Genomic DNA, 25760 nt, shown 5'->3' on the forward strand with positions numbered 1-25760 from the left:
GCCACTCACTCACTCACTCACTCTGCGCCCCAGCCACTCACTCACTCACTCTGCGCCCCAGCCACTCTCACTCACTCACTCTGCGCCCCAGCCACTCACTCACTCACTCACTCTGCGCCCCAGCCACTCACTCACTCACTCTGCGCCCCAGCCACTCACTCACTCACTCTGCGCCCCAGCCACTCACTCACTCACTCTGCGCCCCAGCCCACTCACTCTCACTCTGCGCCCCAGCCACTCACTCACTCACTCTGCGCCCCAGCCACTCACTCACTCACTCTGCGCCCCAGCCACTTCACTCACTCACTCTGCGCCCCAGCCACTCACTCACTCACTCTGCGCCCCAGCCACTCACTCACTCACTCTGCGCCCCAGCCACTCACTCACTCACTCTGCGCCCCAGCCACTCACTCACTCACTCTGCGCCCCAGCCACTCACTCACTCACTCTGCGCCCCAGCCACTCACTCACTCACTCTGCGCCCCAGCCACTCACTCACTCACTCTGCGCCCCAGCCACTCACTCACTCACTCTGCGCCCCAGCCACTCACTCACTCACTCTGCGCCCCAGCCACTCACTCACCTCACTCTGCGCCCCAGCCACTCACTCACTCACTCTGCGCCCCAGCCACTCACTCACTCACTCTGCGCCCCAGCCACTCACTCACTCACTCTGCGCCCCAGCCACTCACTCACTCACTCTGCGCCCCAGCCACTCACTCACTCACTCTGCGCCCCAGCCACTCACTCACTCACTCTGCGCCCCAGCCACTCACTCACTCACTCTGCGCCCCAGCCACTCACTCACTCACTCTGCGCCCCAGCCACTCACTCACTCACTCTGCGCCCCAGCCACTCACTCACTCACTCTGCGCCCCAGCCACTCACTCACTCACTCTGCGCCCCAGCCACTCACTCACTCACTCTGCGCCCCAGCCACTCACTCACTCACTCTGCGCCCCAGCCACTCACTCACTCACTCTGCGCCCCAGCCACTCACTCACTCACTCTGCGCCCCAGCCACTCACTCACTCACTCTGCGCCCCAGCCACTCACTCACTCACTCTGCGCCCAGCCACTCACTCACTCACTCTGCGCCCCAGCCACTCACTCACTCACTCTGCGCCCCAGCCACTCACTCACTCACTCTGCGCCCCAGCCACTCACTCACTCACTCTGCGCCCCAGCCACTCACTCACTCACTCTGCGCCCCAGCCACTCACTCACTCACTCTGCGCCCCAGCCACTCACTCACTCACTCTGCGCCCCAGCCACTCACTCACTCACTCTGCGCCCCAGCCACTCACTCACTCACTCTGCGCCCCAGCCACTCACTCACTCACTCTGCGCCCCAGCCACTCACTCACTCACTCTGCGCCCCAGCCACTCACTCACTCACTCTGCGCCCCAGCCACTCACTCACTCACTCTGCGCCCCAGCCACTCACTCACTCACTCTGCGCCCCAGCCACTCACTCACTCACTCTGCGCCCCAGCCACTCACTCACTCACTCTGCGCCCCAGCCACTCACTCACTCACTCTGCGCCCCAGCCACTCACTCACTCACTCTGCGCCCCAGCCACTCACTCACTCACTCTGCGCCCCAGCCACTCACTCACTCACTCTGCGCCCCAGCCACTCACTCACTCACTCTGCGCCCCAGCCACTCACTCACTCACTCTGCGCCCCAGCCACTCACTCACTCACTCTGCGCCCCAGCCACTCACTCACTCACTCTGCGCCCCAGCCACTCACTCACTCACTCTGCGCCCCAGCCACTCACTCACTCACTCTGCGCCCCAGCCACTCACTCACTCACTCTGCGCCCCAGCCACTCACTCACTCACTCTGCGCCCCAGCCACTCACTCACTCACTCTGCGCCCCAGCCACTCACTCACTCACTCTGCGCCCCAGCCACTCACTCACTCACTCTGCGCCCCAGCCACTCACTCACTCACTCTGCGCCCCAGCCACTCACTCACTCACTCTGCGCCCCAGCCACTCACTCACTCACTCTGCGCCCCAGCCACTCACTCACTCACTCTGCGCCCCAGCCACTCACTCACTCACTCTGCGCCCCAGCCACTCACTCACTCACTCTGCGCCCCAGCCACTCACTCACTCACTCTGCGCCCCAGCCACTCACTCACTCACTCTGCGCCCCAGCCACTCACTCACTCACTCTGCGCCCCAGCCACTCACTCACTCACTCTGCGCCCCAGCCACTCACTCACTCACTCTGCGCCCCAGCCACTCACTCACTCACTCTGCGCCCCAGCCACTCACTCACTCACTCTGCGCCCCAGCCACTCACTCACTCACTCTGCGCCCCAGCCACTCACTCACTCACTCTGCGCCCCAGCCACTCACTCACTCACTCTGCGCCCCAGCCACTCACTCACTCACTCTGCGCCCCAGCCACTCACTCACTCACTCTGCGCCCCAGCCACTCACTCACTCACTCTGCGCCCCAGCCACTCACTCACTCACTCTGCGCCCCAGCCACTCACTCACTCACTCTGCGCCCCAGCCACTCACTCACTCACTCTGCGCCCCAGCCACTCACTCACTCACTCTGCGCCCCAGCCACTCACTCACTCACTCTGCGCCCCAGCCACTCACTCACTCACTCTGCGCCCCAGCCACTCACTCACTCACTCTGCGCCCCAGCCACTCACTCACTCACTCTGCGCCCCAGCCACTCACTCACTCACTCTGCGCCCCAGCCACTCACTCACTCACTCTGCGCCCCAGCCACTCACTCACTCACTCTGCGCCCCAGCCACTCACTCACTCACTCTGCGCCCCAGCCACTCACTCACTCACTCTGCGCCCCAGCCACTCACTCACTCACTCTGCGCCCCAGCCACTCACTCACTCACTCTGCGCCCCAGCCACTCACTCACTCACTCTGCGCCCCAGCCACTCACTCACTCACTCTGCGCCCCAGCCACTCACTCACTCACTCTGCGCCCCAGCCACTCACTCACTCACTCTGCGCCCCAGCCACTCACTCACTCACTCTGCGCCCCAGCCACTCACTCACTCACTCTGCGCCCCAGCCACTCACTCACTCACTCTGCGCCCCAGCCACTCACTCACTCACTCTGCGCCCCAGCCACTCACTCACTCACTCTGCGCCCCAGCCACTCACTCACTCACTCTGCGCCCCAGCCACTCACTCACTCACTCTGCGCCCCAGCCACTCACTCACTCACTCTGCGCCCCAGCCACTCACTCACTCACTCTGCGCCCCAGCCACTCACTCACTCACTCTGCGCCCCAGCCACTCACTCACTCACTCTGCGCCCCAGCCACTCACTCACTCACTCTGCGCCCCAGCCACTCACTCACTCACTCTGCGCCCCAGCCACTCACTCACTCACTCTGCGCCCCAGCCACTCACTCACTCACTCTGCGCCCCAGCCACTCACTCACTCACTCTGCGCCCCAGCCACTCACTCACTCACTCTGCGCCCCAGCCACTCACTCACTCACTCTGCGCCCCAGCCACTCACTCACTCACTCTGCGCCCCAGCCACTCACTCACTCACTCTGCGCCCCAGCCACTCACTCACTCACTCTGCGCCCCAGCCACTCACTCACTCACTCTGCGCCCCAGCCACTCACTCACTCACTCTGCGCCCCAGCCACTCACTCACTCACTCTGCGCCCCAGCCACTCACTCACTCACTCTGCGCCCCAGCCACTCACTCACTCACTCTGCGCCCCAGCCACTCACTCACTCACTCTGCGCCCCAGCCACTCACTCACTCACTCTGCGCCCCAGCCACTCACTCACTCACTCTGCGCCCCAGCCACTCACTCACTCACTCTGCGCCCCAGCCACTCACTCACTCACTCTGCGCCCCAGCCACTCACTCACTCACTCTGCGCCCCAGCCACTCACTCACTCACTCTGCGCCCCAGCCACTCACTCACTCACTCTGCGCCCCAGCCACTCACTCACTCACTCTGCGCCCCAGCCACTCACTCACTCACTCTGCGCCCCAGCCACTCACTCACTCACTCTGCGCCCCAGCCACTCACTCACTCACTCTGCGCCCCAGCCACTCACTCACTCACTCTGCGCCCCAGCCACTCACTCACTCACTCTGCGCCCCAGCCACTCACTCACTCACTCTGCGCCCCAGCCACTCACTCACTCACTCTGCGCCCCAGCCACTCACTCACTCACTCTGCGCCCCAGCCACTCACTCACTCACTCTGCGCCCCAGCCACTCACTCACTCACTCTGCGCCCCAGCCACTCACTCACTCACTCTGCGCCCCAGCCACTCACTCACTCACTCTGCGCCCCAGCCACTCACTCACTCACTCTGCGCCCCAGCCACTCACTCACTCACTCTGCGCCCCAGCCACTCACTCACTCACTCTGCGCCCCAGCCACTCACTCACTCACTCTGCGCCCCAGCCACTCACTCACTCACTCTGCGCCCCAGCCACTCACTCACTCACTCTGCGCCCCAGCCACTCACTCACTCACTCTGCGCCCCAGCCACTCACTCACTCACTCTGCGCCCCAGCCACTCACTCACTCACTCTGCGCCCCAGCCACTCACTCACTCACTCTGCGCCCCAGCCACTCACTCACTCACTCTGCGCCCCAGCCACTCACTCACTCACTCTGCGCCCCAGCCACTCACTCACTCACTCTGCGCCCCAGCCACTCACTCACTCACTCTGCGCCCCAGCCACTCACTCACTCACTCTGCGCCCCAGCCACTCACTCACTCACTCTGCGCCCCAGCCACTCACTCACTCACTCTGCGCCCCAGCCACTCACTCACTCACTCTGCGCCCCAGCCACTCACTCACTCACTCTGCGCCCCAGCCACTCACTCACTCACTCTGCGCCCCAGCCACTCACTCACTCACTCTGCGCCCCAGCCACTCACTCACTCACTCTGCGCCCCAGCCACTCACTCACTCACTCTGCGCCCCAGCCACTCACTCACTCACTCTGCGCCCCAGCCACTCACTCACTCACTCTGCGCCCCAGCCACTCACTCACTCACTCTGCGCCCCAGCCACTCACTCACTCACTCTGCGCCCCAGCCACTCACTCACTCACTCTGCGCCCCAGCCACTCACTCACTCACTCTGCGCCCCAGCCACTCACTCACTCACTCTGCGCCCCAGCCACTCACTCACTCACTCTGCGCCCCAGCCACTCACTCACTCACTCTGCGCCCCAGCCACTCACTCACTCACTCTGCGCCCCAGCCACTCACTCACTCACTCTGCGCCCCAGCCACTCACTCACTCACTCTGCGCCCCAGCCACTCACTCACTCACTCTGCGCCCCAGCCACTCACTCACTCACTCTGCGCCCCAGCCACTCACTCACTCACTCTGCGCCCCAGCCACTCACTCACTCACTCTGCGCCCCAGCCACTCACTCACTCACTCTGCGCCCCAGCCACTCACTCACTCACTCTGCGCCCCAGCCACTCACTCACTCACTCTGCGCCCCAGCCACTCACTCACTCACTCTGCGCCCCAGCCACTCACTCACTCACTCTGCGCCCCAGCCACTCACTCACTCACTCTGCGCCCCAGCCACTCACTCACTCACTCTGCGCCCCAGCCACTCACTCACTCACTCTGCGCCCCAGCCACTCACTCACTCACTCTGCGCCCCAGCCACTCACTCACTCACTCTGCGCCCCAGCCACTCACTCACTCACTCTGCGCCCCAGCCACTCACTCACTCACTCTGCGCCCCAGCCACTCACTCACTCACTCTGCGCCCCAGCCACTCACTCACTCACTCTGCGCCCCAGCCACTCACTCACTCACTCTGCGCCCCAGCCACTCACTCACTCACTCTGCGCCCCAGCCACTCACTCACTCACTCTGCGCCCCAGCCACTCACTCACTCACTCTGCGCCCCAGCCACTCACTCACTCACTCTGCGCCCCAGCCACTCACTCACTCACTCTGCGCCCCAGCCACTCACTCACTCACTCTGCGCCCCAGCCACTCACTCACTCACTCTGCGCCCCAGCCACTCACTCACTCACTCTGCGCCCCAGCCACTCACTCACTCACTCTGCGCCCCAGCCACTCACTCACTCACTCTGCGCCCCAGCCACTCACTCACTCACTCTGCGCCCCAGCCACTCACTCACTCACTCTGCGCCCCAGCCACTCACTCACTCACTCTGCGCCCCAGCCACTCACTCACTCACTCTGCGCCCCAGCCACTCACTCACTCACTCTGCGCCCCAGCCACTCACTCACTCACTCTGCGCCCCAGCCACTCACTCACTCACTCTGCGCCCCAGCCACTCACTCACTCACTCTGCGCCCAGCCACTCACTCACTCACTCTGCGCCCCAGCCACTCACTCACTCACTCTGCGCCCCAGCCACTCACTCACTCACTCTGCGCCCCAGCCACTCACTCACTCACTCTGCGCCCCAGCCACTCACTCACTCACTCTGCGCCCCAGCCACTCACTCACTCACTCTGCGCCCCAGCCACTCACTCACTCACTCTGCGCCCCAGCCACTCACTCACTCACTCTGCGCCCCAGCCACTCACTCACTCACTCTGCGCCCCAGCCACTCACTCACTCACTCTGCGCCCCAGCCACTCACTCACTCACTCTGCGCCCCAGCCACTCACTCACTCACTCTGCGCCCCAGCCACTCACTCACTCACTCTGCGCCCCAGCCACTCACTCACTCACTCTGCGCCCCAGCCACTCACTCACTCACTCTGCGCCCCAGCCACTCACTCACTCACTCTGCGCCCCAGCCACTCACTCACTCACTCTGCGCCCCAGCCACTCACTCACTCACTCTGCGCCCCAGCCACTCACTCACTCACTCTGCGCCCCAGCCACTCACTCACTCACTCTGCGCCCCAGCCACTCACTCACTCACTCTGCGCCCCAGCCACTCACTCACTCACTCTGCGCCCCAGCCACTCACTCACTCACTCTGCGCCCCAGCCACTCACTCACTCACTCTGCGCCCCAGCCACTCACTCACTCACTCTGCGCCCCAGCCACTCACTCACTCACTCTGCGCCCCAGCCACTCACTCACTCACTCTGCGCCCCAGCCACTCACTCACTCACTCTGCGCCCCAGCCACTCACTCACTCACTCTGCGCCCCAGCCACTCACTCACTCACTCTGCGCCCCAGCCACTCACTCACTCACTCTGCGCCCCAGCCACTCACTCACTCACTCTGCGCCCCAGCCACTCACTCACTCACTCTGCGCCCCAGCCACTCACTCACTCACTCTGCGCCCCAGCCACTCACTCACTCACTCTGCGCCCCAGCCACTCACTCACTCACTCTGCGCCCCAGCCACTCACTCACTCACTCTGCGCCCCAGCCACTCACTCACTCACTCTGCGCCCCAGCCACTCACTCACTCACTCTGCGCCCCAGCCACTCACTCACTCACTCTGCGCCCCAGCCACTCACTCACTCACTCTGCGCCCCAGCCACTCACTCACTCACTCTGCGCCCCAGCCACTCACTCACTCACTCTGCGCCCCAGCCACTCACTCACTCACTCTGCGCCCCAGCCACTCACTCACTCACTCTGCGCCCCAGCCACTCACTCACTCACTCTGCGCCCCAGCCACTCACTCACTCACTCTGCGCCCCAGCCACTCACTCACTCACTCTGCGCCCCAGCCACTCACTCACTCACTCTGCGCCCCAGCCACTCACTCACTCACTCTGCGCCCCAGCCACTCACTCACTCACTCTGCGCCCCAGCCACTCACTCACTCACTCTGCGCCCCAGCCACTCACTCACTCACTCTGCGCCCCAGCCACTCACTCACTCACTCTGCGCCCCAGCCACTCACTCACTCACTCTGCGCCCCAGCCACTCACTCACTCACTCTGCGCCCCAGCCACTCACTCACTCACTCTGCGCCCCAGCCACTCACTCACTCACTCTGCGCCCCAGCCACTCACTCACTCACTCTGCGCCCCAGCCACTCACTCACTCACTCTGCGCCCCAGCCACTCACTCACTCACTCTGCGCCCCAGCCACTCACTCACTCACTCTGCGCCCCAGCCACTCACTCACTCACTCTGCGCCCCAGCCACTCACTCACTCACTCTGCGCCCCAGCCACTCACTCACTCACTCTGCGCCCCAGCCACTCACTCACTCACTCTGCGCCCCAGCCACTCACTCACTCACTCTGCGCCCCAGCCACTCACTCACTCACTCTGCGCCCCAGCCACTCACTCACTCACTCTGCGCCCCAGCCACTCACTCACTCACTCTGCGCCCCAGCCACTCACTCACTCACTCTGCGCCCCAGCCACTCACTCACTCACTCTGCGCCCCAGCCACTCACTCACTCACTCTGCGCCCCAGCCACTCACTCACTCACTCTGCGCCCCAGCCACTCACTCACTCACTCTGCGCCCCAGCCACTCACTCACTCACTCTGCGCCCCAGCCACTCACTCACTCACTCTGCGCCCCAGCCACTCACTCACTCACTCTGCGCCCCAGCCACTCACTCACTCACTCTGCGCCCCAGCCACTCACTCACTCACTCTGCGCCCCAGCCACTCACTCACTCACTCTGCGCCCCAGCCACTCACTCACTCACTCTGCGCCCCAGCCACTCACTCACTCACTCTGCGCCCCAGCCACTCACTCACTCACTCTGCGCCCCAGCCACTCACTCACTCACTCTGCGCCCCAGCCACTCACTCACTCACTCTGCGCCCCAGCCACTCACTCACTCACTCTGCGCCCCAGCCACTCACTCACTCACTCTGCGCCCCAGCCACTCACTCACTCACTCTGCGCCCCAGCCACTCACTCACTCACTCTGCGCCCCAGCCACTCACTCACTCACTCTGCGCCCCAGCCACTCACTCACTCACTCTGCGCCCCAGCCACTCACTCACTCACTCTGCGCCCCAGCCACTCACTCACTCACTCTGCGCCCCAGCCACTCACTCACTCACTCTGCGCCCCAGCCACTCACTCACTCACTCTGCGCCCCAGCCACTCACTCACTCACTCTGCGCCCCAGCCACTCACTCACTCACTCTGCGCCCCAGCCACTCACTCACTCACTCTGCGCCCCAGCCACTCACTCACTCACTCTGCGCCCCAGCCACTCACTCACTCACTCTGCGCCCCAGCCACTCACTCACTCACTCTGCGCCCCAGCCACTCACTCACTCACTCTGCGCCCCAGCCACTCACTCACTCACTCTGCGCCCCAGCCACTCACTCACTCACTCTGCGCCCCAGCCACTCACTCACTCACTCTGCGCCCCAGCCACTCACTCACTCACTCTGCGCCCCAGCCACTCACTCACTCACTCTGCGCCCCAGCCACTCACTCACTCACTCTGCGCCCCAGCCACTCACTCACTCACTCTGCGCCCCAGCCACTCACTCACTCACTCTGCGCCCCAGCCACTCACTCACTCACTCTGCGCCCCAGCCACTCACTCACTCACTCTGCGCCCCAGCCACTCACTCACTCACTCTGCGCCCCAGCCACTCACTCACTCACTCTGCGCCCCAGCCACTCACTCACTCACTCTGCGCCCCAGCCACTCACTCACTCACTCTGCGCCCCAGCCACTCACTCACTCACTCTGCGCCCCAGCCACTCACTCACTCACTCTGCGCCCCAGCCACTCACTCACTCACTCTGCGCCCCAGCCACTCACTCACTCACTCTGCGCCCCAGCCACTCACTCACTCACTCTGCGCCCCAGCCACTCACTCACTCACTCTGCGCCCCAGCCACTCACTCACTCACTCTGCGCCCCAGCCACTCACTCACTCACTCTGCGCCCCAGCCACTCACTCACTCACTCTGCGCCCCAGCCACTCACTCACTCACTCTGCGCCCCAGCCACTCACTCACTCACTCTGCGCCCCAGCCACTCACTCACTCACTCTGCGCCCCAGCCACTCACTCACTCACTCTGCGCCCCAGCCACTCACTCACTCACTCTGCGCCCCAGCCACTCACTCACTCACTCTGCGCCCCAGCCACTCACTCACTCACTCTGCGCCCCAGCCACTCACTCACTCACTCTGCGCCCCAGCCACTCACTCACTCACTCTGCGCCCCAGCCACTCACTCACTCACTCTGCGCCCCAGCCACTCACTCACTCACTCAGCGCCCCAGCCACTCACTCACTCACTCTGCGCCCCAGCCACTCACTCACTCACTCAGCGCCCCAGCCACTCACTCACTCACTCTGCGCCCCAGCCACTCACTCACTCACTCTGCGCCCCAGCCACTCACTCACTCACTCTGCGCCCCAGCCACTCACTCACTCACTCTGCGCCCCAGCCACTCACTCACTCACTCTGCGCCCCAGCCACTCACTCACTCACTCTGCGCCCCAGCCACTCACTCACTCACTCAGCGCCCCAGCCACTCACTCACTCACTCAGCGCCCCAGCCACTCACTCACTCACTCAGCGCCCCAGCCACTCACTCACTCACTCAGCGCCCCAGCCACTCACTCACTCACTCAGCGCCCCAGCCACTCACTCACTCACTCAGCGCCCCAGCCACTCACTCACTCACTCAGCGCCCCAGCCACTCACTCACTCACTCAGCGCCCCAGCCACTCACTCACTCACTCAGCGCCCCAGCCACTCACTCACTCACTCAGCGCCCCAGCCACTCACTCACTCACTCTGCGCCCCAGCCACTCACTCACTCACTCTGCGCCCCAGCCACTCACTCACTCACTCTGCGCCCCAGCCACTCACTCACTCACTCTGCGCCCCAGCCACTCACTCACTCACTCTGCGCCCCAGCCACTCACTCACTCACTCTGCGCCCCAGCCACTCACTCACTCACTCTGCGCCCCAGCCACTCACTCACTCACTCTGCGCCCCAGCCACTCACTCACTCACTCTGCGCCCCAGCCACTCACTCACTCACTCTGCGCCCCAGCCACTCACTCACTCACTCTGCGCCCCAGCCACTCACTCACTCACTCTGCGCCCCAGCCACTCACTCACTCACTCTGCGCCCCAGCCACTCACTCACTCACTCTGCGCCCCAGCCACTCACTCACTCACTCTGCGCCCCAGCCACTCACTCACTCACTCTGCGCCCCAGCCACTCACTCACTCACTCTGCGCCCCAGCCACTCACTCACTCACTCTGCGCCCCAGCCACTCACTCACTCACTCTGCGCCCCAGCCACTCACTCACTCACTCTGCGCCCCAGCCACTCACTCACTCACTCTGCGCCCCAGCCACTCACTCACTCACTCTGCGCCCCAGCCACTCACTCACTCACTCTGCGCCCCAGCCACTCACTCACTCACTCTGCGCCCCAGCCACTCACTCACTCACTCTGCGCCCCAGCCACTCACTCACTCACTCTGCGCCCCAGCCACTCACTCACTCACTCTGCGCCCCAGCCACTCACTCACTCACTCTGCGCCCCAGCCACTCACTCACTCACTCTGCGCCCCAGCCACTCACTCACTCACTCTGCGCCCCAGCCACTCACTCACTCACTCTGCGCCCCAGCCACTCACTCACTCACTCTGCGCCCCAGCCACTCACTCACTCACTCTGCGCCCCAGCCACTCACTCACTCACTCTGCGCCCCAGCCACTCACTCACTCACTCTGCGCCCCAGCCACTCACTCACTCACTCTGCGCCCCAGCCACTCACTCACTCACTCTGCGCCCCAGCCACTCACTCACTCACTCTGCGCCCCAGCCACTCACTCACTCACTCTGCGCCCCAGCCACTCACTCACTCACTCTGCGCCCCAGCCACTCACTCACTCACTCTGCGCCCCAGCCACTCACTCACTCACTCTGCGCCCCAGCCACTCACTCACTCACTCTGCGCCCCAGCCACTCACTCACTCACTCTGCGCCCCAGCCACTCACTCACTCACTCTGCGCCCCAGCCACTCACTCACTCACTCTGCGCCCCAGCCACTCACTCACTCACTCTGCGCCCCAGCCACTCACTCACTCACTCTGCGCCCCAGCCACTCACTCACTCACTCAGCGCCCCAGCCACTCACTCACTCACTCAGCGCCCCAGCCACTCACTCACTCACTCAGCGCCCCAGCCACTCACTCACTCACTCAGCGCCCCAGCCACTCACTCACTCACTCAGCGCCCCAGCCACTCACTCACTCACTCAGCGCCCCAGCCACTCACTCACTCACTCAGCGCCCCAGCCACTCACTCACTCACTCTGCGCCCCAGCCACTCACTCACTCACTCTGCGCCCCAGCCACTCACTCACTCACTCTGCGCCCCAGCCACTCACTCTGCGCCCCAGCCACTCACTCTGCGCCCCCAGCCACTCACTCACTCACTCTGCGCCCCAGCCACTCACTCACTCACTCTGCGCCCCAGCCACTCACTCACTCACTCTGCGCCCCAGCCACTCACTCACTCACTCTGCGCCCCAGCCACTCACTCACTCACTCTGCGCCCCAGCCACTCACTCACTCACTCTGCGCCCCAGCCACTCACTCACTCACTCTGCGCCCCAGCCACTCACTCACTCACTCTGCGCCCCAGCCACTCACTCACTCACTCTGCGCCCCAGCCACTCACTCACTCACTCTGCGCCCCAGCCACTCACTCACTCACTCTGCGCCCCAGCCACTCACTCACTCACTCTGCGCCCCAGCCACTCACTCACTCACTCTGCGCCCCAGCCACTCACTCACTCACTCTGCGCCCCAGCCACTCACTCACTCACTCTGCGCCCCAGCCACTCACTCACTCACTCTGCGCCCCAGCCACTCACTCACTCACTCTGCGCCCCAGCCACTCACTCACTCACTCTGCGCCCCAGCCACTCACTCACTCACTCTGCGCCCCAGCCACTCACTCACTCACTCTGCGCCCCAGCCACTCACTCACTCACTCTGCGCCCCAGCCACTCACTCACTCACTCTGCGCCCCAGCCACTCACTCACTCACTCTGCGCCCCAGCCACTCACTCACTCACTCTGCGCCCCAGCCACTCACTCACTCACTCTGCGCCCCAGCCACTCACTCACTCTGCGCCCCAGCCACTCACTCACTCACTCTGCGCCCCAGCCACTCACTCACTCACTCTGCGCCCCAGCCACTCACTCACTCACTCTGCGCCCCAGCCACTCACTCACTCACTCTGCGCCCCAGCCACTCACTCACTCACTCTGCGCCCCAGCCACTCACTCACTCACTCTGCGCCCCAGCCACTCACTCACTCACTCTGCGCCCCAGCCACTCACTCACTCACTCTGCGCCCCAGCCACTCACTCACTCTGCGCCCCAGCCACTCACTCACTCTGCGCCCCAGCCACTCACTCACTCTGCGCCCCAGCCACTCACTCACTCTGCGCCCCAGCCACTCACTCACTCTGCGCCCCAGCCACTCACTCACTCTGCGCCCCAGCCACTCACTCACTCTGCGCCCCAGCCACTCACTCACTCTGCGCCCCAGCGACTCACTCACTCTGCGCCCCAGCGACTCACTCACTCTGCGCCCCAGCGACTCACTCTGCGCCCCAGCGACTCTGCGCCCCAGCGACTCTGCAGTGGATCAGAATGGAACTTAGAATCCACCTAAGTAATTTCATGGAAAACAGACAAGGTGAAGGAAGTATTCAAACTCCTAAACAGTAACAACCACAGAACCCTGGAACACTTACCTGCTGTCTTCTGGACTCGAGTCAGTTCCAAAGCGCTTCTCTGTGAAATAGTGCCACCAAGGTTTTACTGACGAAGGCATCACCAATGTAACTAGCTCACAGAGCCTCTAAAACTATCTCACAGAGAGGGCAGAAAATAGGAAGGAAAAGCAGCCTACTGGGGAACGCTTAGCCCTATTCACCACAAGAGAAAAACGCCCTAGGCAACCCAAGCCTCAGTCTCTCCGGGGGAGGCAATTCCCCCGCAAGTCCTCAGGCTTCCTATATAGCAAAGGTCAAATGACCCACACCTGGCCGCTTTCACTTCACAAGGGTGGAGCCAAGATACCTCCTGGAATAAGCTCGTCTACCTGGCTTCAAAGTTTTAAGGTCAATTGCTCCTTATCACTAGTAGAAAGAACCTGACAAGGGGCTTAGTGGTTAGAGTTGACCTAATGAATTAACTACAAAAGGTGCACAAGGGTCGTATTTCTGTTAGTCATTCTGTGAGGAAAATTAGTACAGAGCCTGTTAAAAAAAAATAAATACAAATAAATAAAAGATATGAATAAAAAAGAAAATGACCTTAAAGGCAAACTTGCCATCATAGATTTTCATCTGTCTAGTCATGACAGATAAAGAATTCAGCAATCAGAATTCCTTTTCTTGATATTAATGTTATTTAAATGTTCATTTCTGAGATCCCTTGTTTATGCAGGACTTTTCTAAATCTAGCCCCATGACCTCTGACTCCACTATTTATAGAATCATCGAATATCCCAAGTTGGAAGGGACCCATAAGGATCTTCAAGTCCAACTCCTGGCACCGCACAGGTCTACCCAAAAGTTTAGACCACGTGACTAAGTGCACAGTCCAATCGCTTCTTAAATTCAGACAGGCTTGGTGCAGTGACTAGTTCCCTGGGGAGCCTGTTCCAGCGTGCAACCACCCTCCTCTCGGTGAAGAACCTCTTCCTGACGTCCAGCCTAAACCTTCCGTGCCTCAGCTTAACACCATGCCCGTGGGTCCTATCACTGGTGATTACAGAGAATAGGTCAGCACCTGCCTCTGCACTCCCCCTCGCGAGGAAGTTGTACGCTGCAATGAGGTTCCCCCTCAGCCTCCCCTTCTCCAGGCTGAACAGGCCCAGTGACCTCAGCCGCTCCTCATACGGCTTCCCCTCTAGGCCCTTCACCATCTTCGTTGCCCTCCTCTGGACACTCTCCAGCAGTTCACTGTCCTTTTTGTACTGTGAACTGCAGTACAGCAGAACTGCACGCAGTACTCGAAGTGAGGCCGCACAAGCGCAGAGTAGAGCGGGACAATCACTTCCCTTGATCGACTAGCAATGCTGTGCTTGATGCACCCCAGGATATGGTTGGCCCTCCTGGCTGCCAGGGCACACTGCTGGCTCACGTTCAACTTGCTGTCAACCACCACCCCCGGATCCCTCTCTGCGGGGCTGCTCTCCAGCATCTCGTCACCCAGTCTGTACGTATAGCCAGGGTGGCCCCGTCCCGTCCCAGGTGCAGGACCCGGCACTTGCTCTTGTTAATCTTCATGAGGTTGGTGATCGCCCAGCTCTCCAATCTGTCCAGATCTCTCTGCAAGGCCTTTCCACCCTCAGCCCCTCATCTGAGTCTACAACTCCTCCAAGTTTGGTGCCATCAGCAAATTTGCTCAAAACACATTCTGGTCCTACATCTAAATCGTTTATAAAAACATTGAAGAGGACTGGCCCTAAAACGGAGCCTTGAGGGTCCCCACTAGTGACCATGTGCCGGCCTGATGTGGCCCCATTTACCACAAGCCCTTGAGCTCTGCCTGTCAGCCAATTGCTCACCCATCGCATGATGTTTTTGTTAGGTTGTGTGCTGGACATTTTGTCCAGTAGGATCCCACGGGAAACCATGTCAAAAGCTTTGCTCAGGTCCAAAAAGATCACATCATCTGGTTTCCCTTGATCAACCAGATGGGTGATCTTATCATAAAAGGAATTCAGATTTGTTAGGCAGGACCTACCCCTCATGAACCCATGTTGGCTGGCACCAATGACTGCATTGTCCCCCAGGTGCGCTTCAAGAACTTCAAGGATCATCTTCTCCATAATTTTACCAGGTGCTGATGTGAGAGTAACAGGCCTGTAGTTGCCACGGTTTATTTTCTTGCCCTTCTGGAAAGTTGGTACGACATTTGCCAGCTTCCAGTCCACTGGGACCTCTCCAGATTCACAAGACCATTGAAAATTAATTGAGAGAGGTCCCACGATGGCGTCAGCCAGCTCCTTAAGCACCCTGAGATGAATCCCATCCGGACCCACGGACTTGTATAGATCCAGGTGGAGCAGCAAATCCCGCACACGTTCAGGGTCAGTTGGGAGTTTATCGTTCCCACCGCCATGGTCCTCCAGCTCAGGACACCCGGGGTGTATTTACTTCGGCTGCGTAGAAGCTATGGCGCATACATGTAAATGCCAGGATCCGGATCCTCACTCACTATTCAGGTCAAGGACTGGGCTGCAAGTTTTGGCTTTAATTTGGATACCTGCCTACATTGCTGTTTCCTGGTGGGTCATGGGAAGAAAATTTGTGGCAGCTTACATACACGTGGCTTTTAGGCCGCAGTCAAAGCGTTCCTCTCGATCTGGAAGTTTGAAGATGGTTGGAAAAGCCATCTGAGTGGTTAGAAAGCTGCCTGGCAGAGAAGGACCTGGGAGTACTGGTGGCTAGTTGACTCAATATGAGGCAGCAGTGTGCTCAGGTGGCCAAGAAGGCCAACAGCATCCTGACTCGTATAAGAAACAGCGTGGCCAGCAGGACTAAGGAAGCGATTGTCCCCCTGTACTTGGGTCTGGTGAGGCCGCAGACCAAGTACTGTGTTCAATTCTGTGTCCCTCGCTACAAGAAGGATATTGAGGGGCTCCAGTGAGTCCAGGGAAGGGCAAAAAAGCTGGTGAGGGATCTGGAGAACAAGTCTTAACGAGAAGCGGCTGAGGGAGCTGGGATTGTTCAGTCTGGAGAAGAGGAGGCTCAGGGGCGACTTTATCACACTCTACAGATACCTTAAAGGAGGCTGTAGCGAGGTGGGGGTTGCTCTATTCTCATATGTGCCTGGTGATAGGACAAGGGGGAATGGGCTAAAGTTGCACCAGGGGAGGTTTAGGTTGGATCTTATGAAGAACTTCTTTACCGAAAGTGTTGTTAGGCATTGGAACGGGCTGCCCAGGGGAGTGGTTGAGTCACCATCCCTGGAGGTCTTTAAAAGATGTTTAGGTGTAGAGCTTAGGGCTACGGCTTAGTGGAGGACTTGTTAGTGTTATGCCAGAGGTTGGACTTCGTGATCTTGGAGGTCTCTTCCAACCTAGGTGATTCTGTGTTGTGGTCTCCAAGCTGGGATACAACCACCTGTTAGTTTGGCATAACTGAATTTTGCGTTCCTTGCACTAGCTGTTCCTTCGCCTCCTCTTCCGAGACAAGGACATGCATCTCTTTCACGCTCCTTCATTAGTAAACAAACCAGGATAGATAAAGCCCCTTTCTTCACGTCAGTAAGATACCTGCCTTTGGTTTCAGTGAAAATTCAGGCCCTAGCACCTGAAGTTTCTTCTGGATGGTGTTTCTTTTGTATAGGGTAATTTCATTTCCCTGTTGAAGACTTACAAGGATGTAGTAACAAAAGCGAAGGCATAAAACAGTCCAGGAGGCATAGGCTGCTTTTGAGCCTGCAGCAGACTATAGGTATGATATTATCATTTCAGACAAATACAGTCTACGTAACATGAATGGTTCCAGCATGCTTGCAATCTGCCAAAAGCCAGAAAATGGGACCTTCATTTTATGACCAGATGGAAAAGAAAAACAACAACGACAAAAATTAAGAGAAGGAACTTTTCCTTCACCTAAATTTTATTATTTTGCAACTCTTTCAGGTGTCCACAAGGAATTATCAACACCCTCCTCTCCCTTCCCGAACCCCCCCCCCAAAAAAAATTAATAAATAAATATATAAAATAGAGGGACATTGTGGCAGAGAGGTATAATTTCAGTTCACACCAGAAGACATTCTTCTTACTGAAGTACAGCTAAGCCCCACAAAGTGTCAAAACAAAACAAAAAAAAGAATGCCAACAAGGGATGTATCTACAAGTTAGTTTTACGTGCCGGCATTATTTCCTTGTCTGGTGTCGCATTCAGGGCAAGATCTATCTTGGGGGGGAACATGTAATGCCGTGCAAGGTTGTTTGGTGGTATGACTGACGTGACTTTAAAATTTTGAGCTGTTTGTATAGAAGCAAAGGACAGAAGAGTACACTATCCCCGAGGGCAACGTAGAAACTACCTGTTGCTTCTCAGATTTAATATTAAAAGGTGTAAGCAGCTGTTTGAGTACAATACTGACGTATACATGAACATTTTCCTCTCCAATGTCCAAGTTGGTGTGCAACATTTTTCATCGTGCTCTCAGATCAGGATTCTGATTCTAACAATGGTTCCTAGTGCAAACTTCCAGAGAGGAGGGAAGCAAACCAGTCCTGACTGCTTTGAATGAGATGAAGAGAGCAAACAAATGTAAATGAAGAAGATAAACCTGTAGGAATGTTTTCAGATAATTACCACTGTCCAAAAGCTTTAAAGTGGTTGAATCCTTGAAAGTTCATTCCTGAAAACTCTGGCTGCATCACTGAATTTGAAGGAGTAAGATAGACTTGCACCATCGCAGAGCCTCAGTCACAGTTTAAATGGGCACTGCCTCTAACTTCAAAAGAATGAAAGAGAAAAGGTCATCTTTCTACCTTGTCAGCTACTGGCAGACCTAGAGAAAGAAAAAAAGAGTTGTTAACATTAAGATGTAATGTTTTTTTTTTTTTTTTTTTTTTTTTTTAGGACTTCTCACCAAAGGTGTAATATTGAGTAGTAAACTGACAACAAATGAAAGGGAAGATGAAAGAGTAGAAGGTAGTTGCATGGCCTTAATTTACGTGGCAATTGACAACAACCACAATCCGCAATGATTTCTAAGTGCCTTACACCATTGACCCTTGAGGCACAAAAACGGGATTCCCATATTAGGTAAGGGGAGTACAATCCCTCTCAAAACACGAGAGTCTGGGGTACATGACTGAGTACTGAAAATCTTAAGACTAGGTTGTTCGCGTACAAGAAACAAAACTCACATTTTAGCACTAAACAACTATCTTTAGAGACAGGCTGGGAACCAGTTCTTTTTAACCCAGGGTCCATTTCAGCATCTTCAAAGCTAAAGAAATGGTTGACTGCTCTGTTGAATTGTGTTCCAGGCAGAAAGACTCACGTTCCTATTAACATAAAGAGCTTAATACCTTGTGTAATAAATAGCTCAGCCTTCAAAATAGGACTATAATCAAAGTTTACAATTTATTAAAGGAATAGAGGTAAGCAAACAGCGCTGGGTGCACCGGGAGTCTCTGCTCCACCGAGACGCACACCAGTTACATCAAGCAGCTGATTTTTATGCTCCTAGGCTAATACATATTCATTACTACTTCTAAAAAAAAACAGGGTTATTATAATTAGATTCCGGAATCCAAACCCTCCTACTGGAACATGCATATCAGTCTCTGGTGGTCCCTCTGGGGGTCTCCGGGGGTCTCTCATGCTGAAGGCTCATAGTCTTCCTCCCTCTTGTCCAACTTGGCTGTATGTCAGAGACTTGTGCAACGTCCCCTGCAAGCTTTGTCTTTTAGTTGTTCTTCAGCTCTCCCCGTCTCCTTAATCTCCTGCCCAGATATCAGAGACTTGCATAGTGTCCCACGCAATAGTCATCATAGTTAGCAGTTATTCTGAAATCCCCCAGATACCAGAGACTTCAAGGAAAAGTCTACAAATACGTTTCCTTTCAAGCTCTCTATTGACACGAATTGCTAAAGCATTCCTTTGCAAGATACAAGAACTATATACATTAACCACTTTGTTTTTCTTAGACTTGTGGTTATACAACGGTATGTAAGACAGAAGGTCACATTCATCATACAATGCGGCCCTAGCATTGTTCCATACTGACACGAATCAGATGAACATATCTCATGCTTGCTTCTGTCTTAAAGATGAGTTTTGGATTCAAATGTACCCCCTCCAAGATGAACAACTACCTTAACTTTGTGGGGTTGATATTCTGCATAAGACATTTGTAACGTCAAGCTTCACAGCTTCTCCTCTGGATGCAGAAAAGAGGTTACAGATGTAGAAAAGGGCAAGACAACTTCCAAAACTACATTGCATTGCCACAAAACTACTTTAACGTAACCCTGCAGGCACAGAAACTCCTTTGCAAGCCACCACAGATTAGACATTATGGCTAAAGAGTGTGGAAAGGATTGTTGAACAACTTTATGAGCAACTTCTGCGGCAGACTTCTGCGTGGTGGTTTTACCGTGCTGGGCAGCGAAACCCCACAACCGCTCTCTCACTCCCCCTCTTTTAGATGAGGAGGGGGAGAAGTAAAACAACTCACGGGTTGAGATAAGGATAATTTAATTAAAGGGAAATAATAATAACAATTAAATAAAGATTATTATGAACTAAACAATTTAACTAAAGGGAAATAAAAAGGGAAAGGGGAAAAGGGAGGGGGAAAGGGAAAAAATAAAAAGAAGGGAGGAAAACAAACAAATAAAATAAATGAAGGCTATATGGAAGTGCAGAGGAAAGAAATTACTCTCTACTTCCCACAAATGAGCGATGATTGACCACGTCCTTGAAGCAGGGCCTCAACGCACGTAGCCGGTGTTCGAGAGGAGGACCGACGTTTTCCCAAGGAGAGTCCACCCCTCCCCTCTTCTTTCTGTTTCCACCTTTTATTGCTGAGTGTGACATCACATGGTATGGAATATCCCTTTGATTGGTTTAGGTCAGCTGCCCTAGTGATGTTTCTCTCCTCACTTTTTGCCCACCCCCTAGGAGGGTTAGAGAAAGGCCCGATGCTGTGCCACTGCTGCTCAGCAGTAGACACAACACTGGTGTGATAACACTGCTGTCCCAGCTACAAGTGCAGAGTACAGCACTTTCCCGGCTGCTGCCGGGAAAGTTAACATTCCAGCCAGACCCAGAGAAGCACCACAATTCTACGCCAGAATTCACAGAACCACAGAATTTCTAGGTTGGAAGAGACCTCCAAGATCACGAAGTCCAACCTCTGACCTAACACTAACAGTCCCCACTAAACCATATCCCTAAGCTCTACATCTAAACGTCTTTTGAAGACTTCCAGGGATGGTGACTCCACCACTTCCCTGGGCAGCCTGTTCCAATGTCTAACAACCCTTTCGGTAAAGAAGTTAAGATCCAACCTAAAACTCCCCTGGCACAACTTAAGCCCATTCCCCCTCGTCCTGTCACCAGGCACGTGGGAGAACAGACCAACCCCCACCTCACTACAGCCTCCTTTAAGGTACCTGTAGAGAGCGATAAGGTCGCCCCTGAGCTTCCTTTTCTCCAGGCTGAACAATCCCAGCTCCCTCAGCTGCTCCTCATAGGACTTGTTCTCCAGGCCCCTCACCAGCTTTGTTGCCCTTCTCTGCACCCGCTCAAGCACCTTGATGTCCTTCTTGTAGCGAGGGGCCCAAAACTGAACACAGTACTCGAGGTACTGCCTCATCAGAGCCGAGTACAGGGGGATGATCACCTCCCTAGCCCTGCTGGTCACACTGTTTCTTATGCAAGCCAGGATGCTGTTGGCCTTCTTGGCCACCTGAGCACACTGCTGGCTCATATTCAGCCGACTATCCACCATCACTCCCAGGTCCTTCTCTGCCTGGCAGCTCTCCAACCACTCATCTCCCAGCCTGTAGCTCTGCTAGGGGTTATTGCACCCCAGGTGGAGGACCCGGCACTTGGCCTTGTTGAACTTCATGCAGTTGACCTCAGCCCATCGGTGCAGCCTATCCTCCTGCAGACCCTTCCTACCCTTGAGCAGATCGACACACGCACCTTACTTGGTGTCATCTGCACCTAACTTGGTATCATCTGGTCCTGCTAATTTGTATTTATAAATATTACGAACTGATTTCAAAATTTCTTTCACTGATACCCTCTTGCAGAGCAAAACTGGATGGCCAGTTTTCCCTTTCCCTTAACAGGTTTCCCTTTATGACTGTATTTATCTACCAGGGAAAACTTGCTTCTTCAAATTCACAGGGGATAGTGAAGCTCAGTTTGCTTGTTACCATCTCTCATACCTAAGAGATGCAATCAAGTTTGTGGTTCTGAAAATCAGTTTACCATTTTACACGCACCATAAAACCATCATTCACGCCATGTATGTGAAATAAGTGACAAAGATAATCCATGTTTCACATTTTATTTGAAATTATTAAGAAAACAAATCACTATAATAAAATACTGTGAACTACAGTGCAAAAAAAAAAAAACTAAATCTAGTATAAATTTGTAAAGGCTGTCTACAAAGAGACTGAAGATAAAGGAGTCTAATTTTTATTTTTTTTTGTCTTTCTTTACAACACAGAGAAGAGGCCTGAAAAATTATATGAAAAAAGGGACCCATTCTCTTGTTTCATATTAACAAAATGGGTTTGTGGAAGGCATGGCAAATGAGCAGTGCTTAACTTTTCTATAATGAAAAAATTGTTTTCTTTCTGAATATGTTTCAATATGAGTTTCAATATGAGTTTCAATATGAGTTTCAATTAACTAACTAAAAAAACAACACAACCAGCCCCTCCCCCTGAAAAAAAAAAAAAAAAAAAAAAGAAAGAAAAAAGGAAAGAAGAAAAAAGAAATAATCAGTTAATCTAGGATAGGTATACATAATTTTTATTTGTATCAATGAAAAATATCTTGTGTGATGGTTTCTTTTCAACACCTTTATACACATAAATACTTGGAAAACAGTGTATATGAAGATCTGATGTCAACCTTTATTTTCAACGTTAATCAGTAAAATGTGAATGTAGGCAAAAACTTATTAATGAGTCTTTCCACAGGAGTTATATGACATTACAGATATTTTTATGGTTTAACAATAGCAGAGAATGAAAGCCTTTAGAGAATAATAGCAAAAGCTCTTTTGCAATGTCTTTATCAAAAAGAAACAAAGGTTACCTGTTAAAGAAAAGAAAATTGGGTTATGTGCTCTTAAAGTATAAATATGTGACAAGTTCAAATAGCCATTTGAAAATAGTCTTCAAACAAGTTTCCTGGTACAGTGCTATAACATTTTTTTTTCCCTCTAGCTTTAGTTTAACAAAGCCTCTCAGTAAGAATTTTCAGAAAATGTGAACAAAGTCACAATCTATTTAACTACTGTTAAAAATAACCGCTATCTTCAGAAAAATCTTTGCTACTTGCAGATACAGATGAAATTTGCTATTCCTTAAGGAACATAAAAAATAATGTTGACTTATCAAAATCACTCTTAATCAGGATATTTACCTACAGCTAGTATCTCCATTATGCAAGAGGAGCTGAAATTTCTGTAATTTGAAATGTAAATAAGTAAATACAGTAGTAGGCACAACATCTGACTTTAATCTACATAGCGCCAGGTTTTTAAATGAAGTAAGCAGAATTTCAGAGTATCTCAAAAACAGGCATTTCAAGTGAATGCAGAGTTATGTCCTTTTGCTAACGACTTTTGCATTAGGCACTGTTTCTAGGTTGCCATAAAATCATACCAGTATTTTCCCTTACAGAGTAAGCTCATGATGTAGATGAAGTATTTCTAAGAAACCAGAAGCTGGTAAAACTATGAATTTACTCACAGGCATTGCTACTTCCATAAGAGATAAATACATGTAATAAATACATGACTTTAGTTTTAGATTATTATAAGTATAGCTACATTTATAACCAACTAACATGAACTGCTATACCTCTCCAATATCTTTTTAACAAAGCTTTAATGAGACCTTGCATAAATTCACAATCTTTGTTCATGGTTCACATTCAGGGACAGAGAATCATAAGACTCAAGTAGTTTTCTTTCATCAGGTACTGTTTCCTTACATTTATTAGTCCAAAAAAAAAGCACTTTAAAATAAATGTGAATCAAAGATGAGTTTTTTTTTTTTTTTTTTCTTGTCTCTCATCTTCTCCCTTAATTGTTTCTTTGTTTTCCTTGCCAAAGGACAGAAAAACTGAAGCCTTCACCTATTACCACATTACTATTAATCAAAGTGATCTATCAGGAGTGCTTACAACTGATGCAGAAGGACCAAATGTGCTCTTAGGTTGATGCCAGGAGGTGTGGTCACTTTTCATTTCTGTATTTCAAAGTACACAAGATACTAGATTGTCAACCAGTCTGTGAAATCCTTCTCTTCATATAGATTTATGCATCAAGTTCAACAAGCAGTTTGGTGGAGTGCTGTTTCTTAAAGGACTACTGATAAGAATACATTGGTATTTCTTCTCATGATGTTTTGTTATTACATGCCTACATTGCAGCTGTACCCATTCATCCTGATTGTGTTCCAGGTGTCCTTCTGCTGGGAGCTTTGTAGGGCCTCCATTTCTTGATCCTCTTTCACTGACTTGTTAGAATAAGAATATGGCATGCAGGTGTAAGGCTTTGTATTTTTGAAAATCAGTGGCTTAGTTGTCATTCTTTTCTGAAGTCACTTTTGTCCTCCAAGTGGCGCGTGTCAGCCGCACAGATGAGAAGATGCTCAGCAGACATATTTTGACCTTCCAGACCATCTTCCATACCCAAGATGGGTGTGTAGTGCTGGAGACCATTCCATATAACTCATCTTGGGATCAAAATAAGGAGAAAAATGGATAAAATCCAGGGCCAAGAGCAATTCTAGGAATGCACTGTTTCAGTGACTTCTCCTTCGATAACTGGAGATTCAGAAGTGTGCTCTACATCCTCATAAAGGGATTCACCTCACTTTCTTCCTTCCCCTTATAAATAGGCCATACAAACATAAATAAAATAAATAAAATAAAATTCACAAGTGCTCTTCTCTTTAACTGATGTAAGCATTTCTCCTTTGAAGAGGTCAGTGAGACATTTATATCCCCAAGAATATTGCTGTATGAATACCCTGGAAGTTTTCTACTAAATTTCTAGGTAGACAAATGTGCTGCTCATTGGTCCTAGATGCCTCTGTCAAGAGAACAATTCTACCAAGGCAAGCAAAGAGGCTTGTTCTGGTACAAGGTGACTGCTATGACACTATCATCCTGCTATTGCAACAGAAAAAAAAAAAAAAAAAAAAAAAAAAAAAAGTTTGTGGTTGTGAGATACTTTTTCCAAAAATTTTGGTGTTGGGAACTGGACAGAAAAGGGAGTGTGTTGCTGCTACTGAACTCTGTGCAGGAAGGTTGCACTCTCCTGAGGCTGCTGACTTATCTTGGTTGGAGCTTGCAAAAGCCTGTGCTTGCTGGCCAACCCACAGAAGAATACTGCTCAGAGTGGCAGAGGGATGTGGTGTTTCACGTTGCAGCTGCAGATGCAAGGATGTTCTCACCAAAGGCTCTCACAAGCTTAGGATCTTCTAGAGTGCTCACCAAAGCAGAAAGTCCTATAGTCCTTCATAAGTTTATCACATGGCATACTGTAACATTCACTGCTGTGGTTAAAGAAAGCACAGGATATTCAGGAATTTGGCTTTGAGGGAAGAGCTTAAGGCACTCTTGCAGGACAGTGTGAATACAGCTATTGATTCTTTGGCATTTAATTAACATATCCACTGGTTTCTAACAGCTCTATTTTGGTATGTTATGGTATCCATTAACATTTTCCACAGTAATAACTCATGTCCCACATTCAGTGACTTATCTGCCATAGCTTTCTGTAGAGCTTAACACGTACTAATTCTGGGTGAACTACTTCTTAGACACAGGAAAGAAGTAGAAGCCTTATTTTCTTCATTTTATTGGAAGTTTCCTAGTGGTTTCCTTTACTTGTGTATATTCTTCTTCATATGTACTAGACTTTCTTTTTACATTCTCAAACAGTAATACTATTTTCCTATTGCAGCAACATTTATTTAACAAGGATGATTAAAGCATTTAAAATTACAATATGTAAGGAGATTCCTTAACCAAAATGTCAACTGCATTGCACCAGTGTAAAACAGAAATATCTTC

The 25760-nt window shown here is 53.9% G+C and overlaps 1 long non-coding RNA gene across 1 annotated transcript in view; it reads right to left on the reverse strand.

The window, feature by feature from the left end:
* Nucleotides 1-13906, reverse strand: part of LOC311426715 — a 35174-nt gene extending 21268 nt beyond the window's left edge. Inside the window, exon 1 of the long non-coding RNA XR_014686979.1 lies at nt 13692-13906. This is a non-coding gene — a long non-coding RNA (uncharacterized lncRNA). The remainder of the gene's footprint in view (nt 1-13691) is intronic.
* Nucleotides 13907-25760: the final 11854 nt, after the last annotated feature.

This window comes from Aythya ferina (genome assembly GCF_964211825.1).
Source record: "Aythya ferina genome assembly, chromosome: 1".
Classification (NCBI taxonomy): domain Eukaryota; kingdom Metazoa; phylum Chordata; class Aves; order Anseriformes; family Anatidae; genus Aythya; species Aythya ferina.